A 12,760-nucleotide genomic window follows, 5' to 3' on the forward strand; every position below is an offset into this window, starting at 1 on the left:
AAAAGATCCAATTAAGCACTGTCGGCTGTATGGCCTTCTCTATTGAAAATGAGGGGGGAATAAGAATCAGGGGTGATCCCATAGCCATCTCAAACTCCAACACAGTGCTCGGTTACAACTTCAACAGGCTACTCAACTCCTCCCAGTACGTATCCCAGAAGACAGCGATGGCCCGGGGCTCACTGGAGAGGCTCTTCCGTTTCAACCAAGCCCCATCCCACATCAAGCTCCACCTGTACAGAATGATCATAAGGCCTAGCTTGGAATACCCCTACGTTCCCCTGAACCTCACCAACAAATCCAACATGTTGAAGATTCAACGAGTACAAAACAAAGCACTTCGCTTTGCAGAGGGCCTGACTCTGAGGGACAGGGTAAGAACTGACCTGATCCATGAGACGCTCAACATGAAGCCAATGAACATTAGGCTCAGCTACCTGGCCAGAAGACAGCTGTACCGTATGAAGAACATGTATGTCCCAGACCCAGAAGATCCCTTCGTAGCAGAAAACACCACCAGCGACTACGAGATCCACGAACCACCACACAGAACCAGAAGAATCACTCTCCAACAAAAAGTGATCAGACATATCCATGATGAGGCCTTCCCAAGCCCTCAGATACTAAGCGGTCTGCCAGACGATCCAGATGAGTGGCCCATCCCGGACCCAATCTACACCAAATGAAGAATAAAGAAAGAAAGAAAAAAAATAATAAAAATAAAAAAATAAAAATAAAAAAAAAAAAAATAAATAAATAAATAAATAAAAAAAAAAATAATAATAATAAAAAAAAAAAAAAAAAAAAAAAAAAAAAAAAAATATATAAATAAATAAAACACCTACAAAAAAATATAAAACCAAAAAACCATTTGTCGTGGCGGCAGAAGTGTAACTACCCTGATGTTTCTAAGATTAGCCTCCTTCAGCCAACTCCATCGGCTCTAGTGCTTTAGGACACCAACAAGGTCACAAACACTAGCCCCCCCAGCCAATGTACTGACAACCCAACATAACACATACGCAAACAAACAACACATACAAAAATGTCAACCCATGGTGGACAGGCCACCGAACTTTCAAACCTCCTCTCTCTCTACACCCGCATCCTCTTCCTGAATTTCATCTCCCCATCCCTCTACCTCCCCCATCCTTTCCATTCCCTATGGACATCAATCCAATCCGGCATAAAAGATAAAAGAAAAGGCCAGCCAGCAGCCGCCGTGAGCAGACGTGCTCCCAGGAGCTCCCGCCACCTACAGGAGAAACTGAGCGTTGGCTCCGCCCACCTCACTCAGGATTGGTGCGCCAGCGAGCCAATCACAGCCGGCCGGCCGCGTAGCAGCCAGCCACACTCACTGCCAGTCGACTACTAGCTCTCTCGGCGTCAAGACACGCCGGGGCACCTGTACTGTGTCTCAACCTAGCTCTACTGACGCTTACAGCAGTATGATGTCCTAATAAAATAACTACCCATCCTCATCCTTCATCCCACACCCCCTCCCCCCCCCCCATTCCCCACCCTCTCCTCCCCATTCTCTCCCTGCCTATACCAAGACACACCACACACACACTCACACAATACACAATGCATAACCTACTAATCATAGAATTAAGGAGTGAATAAGGCTGTCTTTCTAAACTGTTTCTACCTCTTGTATTTCGCCATTCCAAACGATCATTCCCGAGCGGTAGCCAAAACCGGGTTCTTGAAATTCTTGCGAAGGTTTGATCGGGCATCTAACAGCCTTGTAGCAGGCTTAGGCTATCGATAGGTTCAATTACCACCTTGTCTAGTAGCTCTAGTTGCCTAGCAACTAGAAGTTAGAGGCCTCGGCCTAACTAACACCCACCATCCACTTAGTCTACCTGGACACTTCACAGCACCCACCATAGTATAGATTAGATTAGGCTGCCTGGCCCACCAAGCTATGGCGACCAAAGTCAGATTCACAGACGAATCTGGCCGGGGTCGTACCCCAGCCCAACTACTTGAGGTGATCTACGAGGTCACCCAGATTACCTACAAAAATGTGTACAAAATAACGAATGGAGCCATCTTGTTGGTACCCAATGCAAACCTCCCAGACCTCCTTTCGTCAGACACCATGAACAAACTAAGGGAGAAGAATATCACTGTCTACCCCCCTGCCGAATTCCAAGCCCAGCGCACCATCTTTGTACATAGGATCCATGACATCATCATGGACCACTCAAATGATGAAATAATTGCAGAAATAGAGAGGAAAAACAGGGATGTCAAAATACTTCAGGCCCACAGATTCACAACCCAACGCAACAACCAAGTACTGAAACTTACTCTGGCTTCACCGGAGCAAGCAACGCAAGTCTGCACACAAGGCCTTTCTGCATTTGGCATCATGGCTGAACCTGACAAAATCCACCCACAGAGGTTTTACAAGCTCAAGCAATGCTTCAAATGCTTTCAGTATGACCACTATTCCAATGCATGTAACAATGGAACCCCCAAGTGCAGCAGGTGCACAGGGGAACACAGCTACAGGGAATGCACAAACCCAACACCCAAATGTGCTCTATGCAATGGTCCACACATTGCAATCTCGCATCTTTGTCCCCGCAGGCAAGAGGCAATCAAGCAATTGCATGAAACAGAGACAGCAGCCCGCCAACAGGCAGCTATTACCATCCCTGCCCCTCCTCCACCAGTAAATGCCTGGGGCATCCCTAACCAACAACAGGCCCAGTCGGTGGCCCAAGTGGGCCACCAAAGCACCCAACAACCCCATAACCCCACGGTTATACCAGAGCAAACCCAGAATCAAACACAACAGGCCCCAACACCTAACTCTCTTGCACCAAACCCCGATCCCAAGCCCAGCTTAGGGGCCGAACTCCTAACATTTGCTCAAATCCAATTTCCAGACAACCCAGTGAAGCTCCTAGGTTTCTGGAACTCACTTAGGAAAGACAATGGCCTACCCCCTGTCCATATGTCCGAGGACTCGCTTGCCTACTTGACTCCTAACATCACAACAACCGCCGGCCAGGCCCAAGCACAACCCAACAACCCCAACCCTAGTACTCCTCGCCCCCTGGCTTCAACCAACGCCCAGGAGACTCCAAACTCCCTGAACAACCCCGGCCCCTCCACCCCGACATTCTGGGAAACACCTATGTCCACCCTTCCTGAAACACTCCCACATCAGATCGTCCTCAAAGCTATCACAAACTCCCTTGCCATACGGAACCCCATCCGCCCTAGGAAATTTCGCTTCAAACATCGCAGCCCCACAACAATATATTCCACACAACGCTGCACCAAGAGGCCTAGGCCGAACAGCCGAACCCCATCCCCTGTGGACGGAGCAAGGGCAAGCAACCCCCACAACTCTTCACCAGAGAGCGACTCTAGCACCACGGATGTCGACATCATGAACAGCAGTGACACCGAGGACCCCCCAATGGCACAGCAACGTATGGTAAACCCCAAACCCAACCAATCCCCGACCGGAACCAGGAACAAGACACCTGGCTCAACAGCTTTACCCCCCTCCTCCACAAACAGAAGCGACCAAACCGAATGTAACAACATTGGCACTACAGCCAAACAAACACTTCCGTCTCATAGTCAATAATGGGGATCACAATCCTTCAGGTGAACATCAGACACTTCTTCAACAACAGATACCTTCTCACTCTGGAAGTAGCCAGACTTAACCCAGATGTAATCTTACTCAATGAAACAGCGGCCAGACAGGACCAGCACATCTCCATCTGGGGATATTCCACCAGGGAAGTCAACAGGGGTAGGTTCAGTGGGGTGGCAATACTAATAAGAAGAGGACTCTCCTACCGCCCCATCCTCGTAGAAGACGACAACTTTCTTGCAATAGAACTCACCACTTCACACGGCCCCCTCATCGTCTGCACCGCATATCTACCACCTAGACTGGCCTACCTCCCCTCCATCCCTCTGAACAAGCTGCTCGACAGGAATCTCCCCACTATCATCGCAGGAGACCTGAATGCCCACCATCAGGCCTTATTCAACGCACCTGCCAGGCCAGACCTCAAGGGCAGGCAGCTCTTCAATCTAATGCAAAACCGGGACCTCTCCTTCCAAGGCCCCCACTTTAAGACGTTCTTTGCGGGCAACCAGAGGGGCACCCCTGACATAGTGCTGACCAACAGAGATTGTGACCTGTTCCACTGCAGAGTAACCCCAGGCAAGAACGTGGGGTCGGACCACATCCCTGTGGTCACATCCCTCCAAGCAGCCCCCTTCAGATATGTGGCACCACCCAGGCCCAGACTGGGAACCATACGTGCCCGTGAATATGACACCTTCCTTGCTGACGACCCCATCATTGAGTTCGAGAACCTCCCAACCCAAACAATCGACCAAGCAGTAAACACCATCCACAACCGGATCCAGCTTGCAACCGAGGCCACTTGTGAAATATCCACCACAAGGACTTACCACCAATATAAGCCGACCCGAGAAATCAGAGGCAAAATGAATGAGTACCAGCGAGCCTGCCAAAGCCACTACCAAACTGGCCAGCCACCAGCGTTGACCCTACAAACACTCAGAAGGGAAACCATAGACCTTACGCTGACCCACAAGAGCCACATTTGGGGAACCCTGGTGAGACAGGCCAACCAGTACAAAAGGGAGCCGGCTACTTTCTGGCGCAAGATCAGACAGCTCCTGGGATCAGTTAACCCCAGCCTCACCCACCTTGTACACACATTCCTTGACGAAGATGAAGAGGAGCAGCAAGAAAAAATAGAAGACCCACAGGATCAGGCTGACCTCATGGGCGCAGTCTGGAAAAAGACACTCACAGCTTCAAACAGCAGAGCCTTCAACAACACTCACTTTGAACGTGTCAACCAATGGACAACAGAAAATGCCGCCTCCCTTAACAGCACCCCTCTGATTGACCTGACAACCCTAGAAGACGACCACCCTCTAACAAGACCCATAACTATGCTAGAGATGAGAGGAGTCATCAAAAGCACCAGAGATAAGGCCCCTGGACCATCAGGGATCAAAGCGCTGCAGATCAAACTTCTACCAGGCAATCTTATGCAATCCATACTCAACCTATTCAACGCTATGCTGGCATCGGGTCACATTCCTGTAGCATTCAAGTCAGCCAAGATGATATTCATTCCCAAACCCAAGAAAGACCCCCACCAACCTGGCAACTACCGACCAATCTCCCTCTTAGACACGATAGGCAAGTGCTTTGAAAAAATCATGTCAAACCGTCTTAACTACTACATGGAGTACAACAACCTCTTCACAGAAAAGCAGTTTGGCTTTCGAGCACATAGATCAACCCAGCACGCAATTAACATCATCTACGACGCCGTAAGCTCAATTCGAAAGCAAAAACAGGTAGCTTTGATTGCAACGAGGGACGTACACAAGGCCTTCGACAGCCTGTGGCACGATGGTCTTGTGTACAAATTAGCAGACTTACCAGCGCAAAACTGGACCCTCCTCAGGCTGATCAGAAATTTCCTTAAGAATAGGCAAGTTACCCCCAGCTTCAAGGCAAAAGAGGCCGCAGCCTTCACCCCAACAGCTGGAGTCCCCCAAGGATCATGCTTGAGCCCGGTTCTCTTCAACATCTTTGTAAATGACCTACCCCAACCAGAGTATAGGGACACCATTATCGTACAATTTGCGGACGACGTAACACACGTAATAACATCTAACCCTAGCATCCAAGCGGCCAAGCATGCAACTGTAACCCGTAAGGCAAACGTAGAACTAGCAAGGACTGCTAACTGGGAAAGGAAATGGAGGATCACCACTAACCCAGAAAAGATCCAATTAAGCACTGTCGGCTGTATGGCCTTCTCTATTGAAAATGAGGGGGGAATAAGAATCAGGGGTGATCCCATAGCCATCTCAAACTCCAACACAGTGCTCGGTTACAACTTCAACAGGCTACTCAACTCCTCCCAGTACGTATCCCAGAAGACAGCGATGGCCCGGGGCTCACTGGAGAGGCTCTTCCGTTTCAACCAAGCCCCATCCCACATCAAGCTCCACCTGTACAGAATGATCATAAGGCCTAGCTTGGAATACCCCTACGTTCCCCTGAACCTCACCAACAAATCCAACATGTTGAAGATTCAACGAGTACAAAACAAAGCACTTCGCTTTGCAGAGGGCCTGACTCTGAGGGACAGGGTAAGAACTGACCTGATCCATGAGACGCTCAACATGAAGCCAATGAACATTAGGCTCAGCTACCTGGCCAGAAGACAGCTGTACCGTATGAAGAACATGTATGTCCCAGACCCAGAAGATCCCTTCGTAGCAGAAAACACCACCAGCGACTACGAGATCCACGATCCACCACACAGAACCAGAAGAATCACTCTCCAACAAAAAGTGATCAGACATATCCATGATGAGGCCTTCCCAAGCCCTCAGATACTAAGCGGTCTGCCAGACGATCCAGATGAGTGGCCCATCCCGGACCCAATCTACACCAAATGAAGAATAAAGAAAGAAAGAAAAAAAAAAAAATAACAAAATAAAAAAATAAAAATAAAAAAAATAAAAAATAAATAAATAAATTAAAAAAAAAAAAAAAAAAAAAAATAATAAAAAAAAAAAAAAAAAAAAATATATAAATAAATAAAACACCTACAAAAAAAAATATAAAACCAAAAAACCATTTGTCGTGGCGGCAGAAGTGTAACTACCCTGATGTTTCTAAGATTAGCCTCCTTCAGCCAACTCCATCGGCTCTAGTGCTTTAGGACACCAACAAGGTCACAAACACTAGCCCCCCCAGCCAATGTACTGACAACCCAACATAACACATACGCAAACAAACAACACATACAAAAATGTCAACCCATGGTGGACAGGCCACCGAACTTTCAAACCTCCTCTCTCTCTACACCCGCATCCTCTTCCTGAATTTCATCTCCCCATCCCTCTACCTCCCCCATCCTTTCCATTCCCTATGGACATCAATCCGAATCCGAATCCGGCATAAAACACCACAAACCCACAACAGCAGCAGCAATGTCAGGACGCGGCAAGGGAGGCAAAGTGAAGGGCAAGTCAAAGTCTCGCTCCAGCAGGGCCGGACTTCAGTTCCCCGTGGGCAGAATTCACCGTCTGCTGCGTAAAGGCAACTACGCCGAACGCGTCGGTGCTGGCGCTCCTGTCTACCTGGCAGCCGTCATGGAATACCTCGCTGCCGAAGTTCTGGAGCTCGCCGGTAACGCCGCACGTGACAACAAGAAGACCCGTATCATCCCACGTCACTTGCAGTTGGCCATCCGCAACGACGAAGAACTCAACAAACTTCTGTCTGGCGTAACCATTGCACAGGGAGGTGTTCTTCCAAACATTCAGGCAGTTCTTTTGCCAAAGAAGACAGAGAAGAAGTAAGCACTTCTGCCACCCACCACGACAAATACCATAACCAGGCTCCATCCGGAGCCACACACACTTTAATAGAGAGATTCAAGTAGACAATCAACTTTCAAACATTAATAATAACATTTATATTGATTTCATTTGGAATGTGTACATAACAAACAAACAAACAAAACAAAATTATAGGGGATATTCAGCATCACTTGGAATATTAACCAATCATATAAATCCAATATATATTTTATATTTTACTTTAAGCGAGGAATTCATATTCTATCAATTTTTAATCATACAAATGAACAAAAGCAATTCTTCACTAGACGTAATGAATGAATAAATGATCAAGGTTTTAATGTGTTTCATAAATAAATATATATATATATATATATATATATATATATATATATATATATATATATATATATATATATATATATATATATATATATAATATAATATAATATAATATATTATAATACTTGTGAACCAGAATATGTTTGAGCAGCAGCGATCGTGCCATTGGCCGAAGTGCAACAATTCAAATAATTTAAAGGGCCTGCTCGGGTATATAAGAGAGGCTGGGAGACTGGGGCCGGTGGTGGGTGATGGGTGATGAGTGATGGTGTGGTGTGGTGTGGTGTTGTTAAGAGTTGATTTACGGCCAGCCAGCCAGCTGCAGCCAAGGCAGGGCAGGGCAAGGCAAGGCAAGGCAAGGCAAGGCAAGGCAAGGCAAGGCAATAACAGGACAGGACAGGCAAGGCAAGGCAAGGCAAGGCAAGGCAAGGCAAGGCAAGCAGGCGGGCGGGCGGGCGGGCGGGCGGGCGGGCAGCCAGCCAGCCAGCCAGCCAGCCAGCCAGCCAGCCAGCCAGGCAGGCAGGCAGGCAGGCAGGCAGGCAGGCAGGCAGGCAGGCAGGCAGCCAGCCAGCCAGCCAGTCAGTCAGTCAGTCAGCCAGCCAGCCAGCCAGCCAGCCAGCCAGCCAGCCAGCCAGCCAGCCAGGCAGGCAGGCAGCCAGCCAGCCAGCCACTCCCACTTTGTATTTATATGCATTCAATTTATATTCAAACATTATATATGTTAAGGGCCTAGTTTTAGTGTTTATTTTAAAAATGACAAACATCGAGTCGTTTTACCAGTCCTTTAGCGTTAACGGTGATGCATTTTAAAACTGAACAGAAATCACCTTTTCTGGATATATCAAATATCGAATCCGCTTAATGTGCCTACAATTCAATCATTCAAAAAATACATAATTTACATCATGCCTTTTCATAGAACAGACAATAAGATTTGAGACAATAAGAACTTTAGTTTTATAACTAAAGTTGCACAATTATACCAACTCTATGGTGGCTGGGTGGTAAGGTGTGTGGCTGGTGTTTTGGAAGTCGCGAGTTCAAACGACCCAATGGGAGTACTTTTTTTTTTTTTTATGCCATACAATCTTCCTAGTACTATTATGTAGGTGTGTGTGTGTGTGTTTTTATTCATTCTTTGGTTTTATAGATGACATACATATTGACTCCTTTTACCGGTCCTTAATTAGGCTCTGGGGAAGCAATGGTGGTGGTGGTGGTGGTGCATTTAAAACTAAACCAAAAATCACCAGTTCTGGACGCGTCAAATATCATATCCGCTTAATGTGTCTACAACCTAATTACTTAAAACTACACTATTTAATTCATTCATATCATGTGCATATTGGTCATTATGCTCATACAACCGACATAACAATTTATTTTCATTATTAGAATCATACATTTCATCAAGTAATACAGATACAAAGAGATTTTCTTTCTGAGAAGACCGTTAGTATTGGCTGGCTGGCAGGCAGGCAGGCAGGCAGGCATTTGAGGGTTATTATTTCGCCTGTTGATTGGGGGGAGGGTTGATGTGTTAGGGGGTTTTCGGTTAGGTGTGGTGGTGGTGATTGGTGGTGATTGGTGGTGGTGGTGATTGGTGGTGATTGGTGGTGAGTAGTGGTGGTGGTGGTGGTGGTGGTGGTGGTAGTAGGTGGGAGGGGGGGGGGGGGAAGGGGAATGATGGTCTGTGGATTCCTTCTCCGTACCCCTTACATATAAGCAAAAACATGCCTTCCTGTGGGTATAGAAACATTAACACAAATTATATCAGTAACTGATATTGTAGCCTTTTAAACAGAAAAGATTTGTACATACAAATACTTTTAAATTATCATTTATTTGTGGAAATGGCATTTACGTCATTAAATTGATACCTCAGCATCAAGTGTCCTGCAGTGGTCCAGTGGTAAAGTGTATATAAGTGATGCGTATTCTTGGAGTTGCGAGTTCAAACCCGGATATATATATATATATATATATATATATATATATATATATATATATATATATATATATATATACACAACATGTTTTGTTTTGGTTGTTTGTTTTTGTATAAAGCCTCACACACTATATTAAGCGAGTTTGTTTTAAACATGACATACATATTAATTCATTTTACCAGGCCTTATTCCACACAACTCCGTGAATTTCCCGTGGAGCCAGCCAGCCAGCCATTCAAACAAAAACAAACGAAACAAAACAAAACAAAACAAAAAACATTATTGCCAACAGCATTTGGTGTTCCCAGGCGGTCACCCATCCAAGTACTAACCAAACCCAACGTTGCTTAACTTCGCTGATCGGACGAGAAGCGGTGTTCTCAACGTGGTATGGCCGTTGGCATGAGACTGCCTACACATTGTGGCTAATAACCAACTCTTTTTAGTCATCACGGCAGGATACGGACCTTCTTGTGGTGTCTTAATGGTAATTGTATCCTAACATATTTTTGTCTCCTTGGCATGGATATTTAACATCGTTTATTCAGTCTTGGGTTTATGTTCTTTCGCCATTTACAGACATTTTACATCTACCTACTTCCTCAGCCTACCCTGCCAATTTCTAATGAATTTGTGGATTTTCTTTTGTAATACATACATGTGTGTGCTCATCTGCTCTTCAGTTTTTATGATATTTGTCTCATCTGTCCTGCTTTATGATACTTTTACAAAGAACATGAACAAATGCTTCTATTTTAGAGAAGATATGGGATCCAGGTTTCGGAGCCGTAAAACCAACCGTCGTGATTGGTGGACGAGTTGCCAGGTTGCAGCTTCTGTACCGTGCCGGCACATAAATAGGTTCGGCTCAAGCGGCGGCAGCATCATTCCCCCGTGACTGTCTGAGCGTCTCTCATCACCTTGGTTATCTCATCATCATCATGGTAGAAGCAAAGCCTACCAAGAAGGCTGCGGCTGCTGCTGCTGTGGTGGCCACCACCAGGAAACCTCGCGTCCAGGTTGCTCACCCGAAAACTAGTCAAATGGTTCTAGCCGCGGTCGCAGCACTCAAAGACCGTAAGGGCTCGTCTCTACAAGCAATCAAGAAGTACGTTGTTGCCAACAACAAAGTCGAGGCTGCCAAGATCGCCATTTACATCCGAAGATTTCTCAAGAAAGCAGTGGCTGACGGCATTCTTGTTCAGACCAAGGGAAGTGGAGCTAGTGGATCATTCAAGCTGGCCGTAGCAGAGAAGAGGGCCGTTCTAACTCCCAAGAAAGCCACCACAACCAAGAAACCATCTACAGCAGCAAAGAAGGCCGTGGTAACTCCCAAGAAAGCCGCCACAAGCAACAAACCACCTACAGCCTTGAAAAAGAAGCAGCAGCAGCAGCAGCAGCTTGTTGTTGGGAACAAAAAGCCCAAAATAAAGAGAGCTTCAAAATCTCCCAAACCACCCAAGGCAAAGAAAGCTGTCAAGAAAACAACAAAGGCAAAATAAACGACGACATGCAAGCAGCATGAATACACATGACAATAAACATCCAGGCCTCCCCCCTCAGTGGAGGGGCCTCATATGATTCCAAAAAGAGTTTAGTTTTGTAGACAAATAAATCATTACTTTTGGGGTAGATTTACTCTGTATATTATATATATATATATATATATATATATATATATATATATATATATATATATATATATATATATATATATATATATATATATATATATATATATATATATATATATATATATATATATATATATATATATATATATATATATATATATATATATATATATATATATATATATATATATATATATATATATATATATATATATATATATATATATATATATATATATATATATATATATATATATATATATATATATATATATATATATACACACATACATGGGTGAGGTGATATGGTACCAAAGTTTTGGGTGAGGTGATTGACATTTACACAAGATAAAACACGAACCAATGGGAATAAAAACATAAGAATGGAAGTAACTGCAGAAGGCCTATTGGCCCATAACACAAGCACTTCCTCTTGATGCTTCTATATTGGTTCGGAGTCTTGAAGCTATAATATATATATATATATATATATATATATATATATATATATATATATATATATATATATATATATATATATATATATATATATATATATATATATATATATATATATATATATATATATATATATATATATATGCACACAAAACTAAATAGTCTTGTTAGACAAATTGCCCCTATTAGAGGCAAGTTGACTAACAAGCCGAATGACTGCAATTGTTTTGAATTTGAGTTAAATCTAACATAGAAATGTAATCAAACCTAACCTAACCTATGCTAACCCAAGCTAAGCTAACCTAACCTAACCTAAGCTAAGCTAACCTAACCTAACCTAACCTAACCCAGCAATTCATGATCTTAATATAATACTGTTAATTGGATAAACCAATTTGGAAAGAAATGTTCGAAAATAACAAAATTAACTGTGCTTGTTAGGAAAATTGGGCCTTGCATACTTGTCCCAATAGTGTGGTTCTCGCTTTTAGGTACGACATAAACGTATACCTAAGTTGAGAGAGAAAAAGATTCGCACTCAAACATGCATATCGATTGCCAGTCCTGAATTCTGGGTAGATATTCGTGTCCTCCCTTTTCATTTACCATCATTTGGATACTATCAAAACAGCTCTGAGAAGGATAAAATGAATAAAACGGGTAGCTCACTCATGTAAAAAGGAAGAGTTGGGAAAGATCTCTCTCTCTCTCTCTCTCTCTCCCTCACCCCCCCCCCCCCACCACCAATGATCCTGCTCTGCTAGTATATAACGGAACAAACCTTCCCCCCCCCCCACCCCTCCCTCCCCAATCAGAGTCCCTTTAAGCATGCGAGGATAAAAAATAGATTTCATAAGACCCAATGTGCTAGCTGATATCAAAACAATTTATGTTATCGTCTATTAAGCCCTTCAGTAAAAAAGTATAGGGACCTAATTAGGTCCCGTTTTGAGGTGGTGGTGG

General features: G+C 44.4%; 1 non-coding gene across 1 annotated transcript; it reads right to left on the reverse strand.

Moving 5' to 3' along the window:
* Positions 1–9,987: 9,987 nt before the first annotated feature.
* Positions 9,988–10,106, reverse strand: LOC138362028 (5S ribosomal RNA). Its single transcript, XR_011227364.1, has one exon. It is a non-coding gene; the product is annotated as a 5S ribosomal RNA (ribosomal RNA).
* Between the last annotated feature and the right edge of the window lie 2,654 nt (positions 10,107–12,760).

Source organism: Procambarus clarkii, unplaced genomic scaffold (genome assembly GCF_040958095.1).
Source record: "Procambarus clarkii isolate CNS0578487 unplaced genomic scaffold, FALCON_Pclarkii_2.0 HiC_scaffold_1097, whole genome shotgun sequence".
Lineage (NCBI taxonomy): Eukaryota > Metazoa > Arthropoda > Malacostraca > Decapoda > Cambaridae > Procambarus > Procambarus clarkii.